Below are 3,258 nucleotides of genomic sequence, written 5' to 3' on the forward strand. Positions count from 1 at the left end.
TTCCACTTCATTCCAATCTACTCCATTGCATTCCACTCCACTCCATTCCACTCCTTTCAGACCTTTCCACTCCATTCCATTCCTCTCCACTCCACTCCATTCCACTCCATTCCACTCAATTCCATTCCATTCCATTCCATACCCCTCCATTCCACTCTACTCCATTCCATGCCATTCCTTTCCACTTCACTCCACTCCACTACATGCCACTCCATTCCTCTCCATTCCATTCTGTTCCATTCCTTTCCACCCCACTCCACACCATTCCACTCCACTCCATTCCATTCCAGTCCACTCCACTCATCTCCACTCCAGTCCACTCCATTCCACTGCACTATACTCCATTTTATTCCACTCCCCTCCAGTCCACTGCACTCCAATCCTTTCCATTCAATTTCAATCCACTCCATTCCATTCCTTTCCACTACATTCCTTTCCGTTCCCTTCCATTCCACTCCATTCCACTCCTCTGCAACCCACTCCATTCTACTCCACTCCGTTCCACTCCATTCCATTCCACTCCATTCCAATCCACTCCTTTTCATTCCACTCCATTACCTTCCACTCCATTCCACTCCACTTAACTCCATTCCATTCCATTCCATTCCTTTCCTCTCGACTCCACATCACTCCACTCCTTTCATCTCCACTCCACTCCACACAATTGCACTTCCCTCCTTTCGATTCCATTCCATTCTCTTCCTCTTACTCCCCTCCATTCCACTCCACTTCCACTCCATTCCTCTCCATTCCACTCCTTTCCATTTTATTCCATTTCTTTCCACTCCATTGCATTCCCATCCACTTCATTCCATTCCATGCCACTCCACTCCACTCCACTCCAATCTGCTTCAGTCAATTCCTATCCACTTGTCTCCATTCCCTTCCATTCCACTCCATTCCATTCATTTCCACTCCATTCCACTCCACTCCACTACTTTCCACTTCACTCCATTCAATTCCATTGCAGTCCATTCCGTTCCACTTCATTCCATTCCTCTCCATTCCAGTTCATTCCAATCCAATCCACTCCACTGCATTCCATTCCTCTCCATTCCACTCATCTCCCTTCCTTCCCACTCCACTCTACTCCACTCCATTCCGTGCCATTCCATTCCATTTTGTTCCATTCCATTCCACTCCACTAGACTCCACTCCACTCCTTTAGATTCCATAGTACTCCATTTCACTGCATTCCAATCCACACCACTGCGTTCCGTTGCATTCCCTTCCATTCCATTCGACTCCTCTCCATTCCACTCCACTCCACTCCACTCCATTCCAATCCATTGGATTCCATTTCACTCCATTCCATTCCATTCCACTCCATGCCACTCCACTCACCTCCACTCCCCTCCACTCCACTGCATTCTGTTCCATTCTGTTCCATTCCAGTCCACTCTACTCCTTCCACTCCTGTCCACTCCATTCCATTCCACTCCACTGCACTCCACTACATTCCATTGCATTCCACTCCCTTCCACTCCACTCCACTCCATTGCAGTGCACTCCTCTCTATTCCACTCCACTCCATTCCATTCCATTCCATTGCCTTCCACTCCATTCTATTCTGTTTCACTCCATTCCACTCTACTCCACTGTACTACATTCCCTTCCATTCCACTCCTTTGAAATCAGTTCTTTCCTTCCACAGAATCTCTCTCGGTCACTAAGGCTGGAGTGTAGTCACACAATCTCAGCTCACATTTCTCTTCTCCATTCCATTGCATTCCATTCCATCCCATTCCATTTCTTTCTATTTCACTCCACTCCACTGCATTCCATTCCACTGCATCCCATTCCATTCCACTCTGTTCCTCTTCACTCCACTCCATTCTACTCCTGTCCACTACATTCCATTCCATTTCACACCACTGCATTCCATTCCATTCTTTCCACACGATATCACTGTGTCAAACAGCCTGGAGAGCTTAGGCACAATCTCAGCTCACATTACATGTCAACTCTCTATTGAACTGCATTCTATTGCATTAAATTCCATTGCATCCCATTCCATTCCTTTGCTTTCCATTACATTCAATTCCATTCCATTCCACTCCTTTCCACTCCGCTCCACTCCAGTACGTTCCTTTACATCCGATTCCATTCCACGCCATTGCACTCCTCTCCACTCCACTGCACTGCACTCCACTCCACACCATCCCGTTACTTTCTGCTCCATTCCACAGCACTACACTCCTCACCACTCCACTCCACATCATTCCATTCCTTTACATCCGATTCCATTCCATTCCATTCCTCTCTATTCCACTGCACTCTACTTCAGTCCACTCGAATCCACCCAATTAAAAATTCTTTCCATTCCATTTCTTTCTTTCAAGAGTATCTCACTCTGTCACCCAGCGTGGAGTGCAGTGGCACAATCTCAGCTCACATATCATTTCATCATTCCATTACATTCCATTGCATTCCATTCCATTCCAGTGCACTCCACTCCACTCAATTCCACTCCACTCCACTCCAGTACGTTCCATTCCATTCCATTCCAATCCCTTCCATTCCACACTGTTTTATCGACAGGATCTCCCTCTCTCACACAGGCTCCAGCGCAGTGGCCAAATCACTGCACATATTTCTTCATTCCATTCGATTCAATTCCATTTCATTCCATTGGATTCCATTCCACTCCACTCCGTTCCATTCCACTCCACTCCGTTCCTTTCCTCTCCATTCCATTCCACTCCATTCCACTCTCCTCCACGACACTCCACTCCATTTCACTCCACTCCACTACACTCCTCTCCACACCACTCCACTCCACTCCATTCCATTCCATTCCATTCCATTCCATTCCATTCCTTTTTTTCCACAGGATTTCATTCCGTCACAAAGGCTGGAGTGCAGTGGAACAATAACAGCTCACATTTCCTTTCAGCAGTCCATTGCATTCCATTCCAACCCAGTGCATTCCATTCTATTTCACTCCACGATACTCCACTCCACTCCGTTCCATTCCACTCCGTCCCATTCCATTCGTCTCCATTCGACTCCACTCCACTCCACTCCATTCCATTCAATTCCATTCCACTCCATTCCATTTCACTCTATTGCATTCCATTCCTTTCTATCCACAGGATATAACGTGTCACCCAGTCTGGAGTGCAGTGGCACAATCTCAGCTCACACTCCATGTCAACTTTCCGTTGTATTCCATTCTATTACAATGGATTCCATTGCATTCCAAAACATTCCACTACTGTCCACTCAATTCTATGCCATTCAACTCCGTTCCACTCC

This window comes from Pongo abelii, chromosome Y, assembly GCF_028885655.2.
Source record: "Pongo abelii isolate AG06213 chromosome Y, NHGRI_mPonAbe1-v2.0_pri, whole genome shotgun sequence".
NCBI classification, from domain to species: Eukaryota; Metazoa; Chordata; class Mammalia; order Primates; family Hominidae; genus Pongo; species Pongo abelii.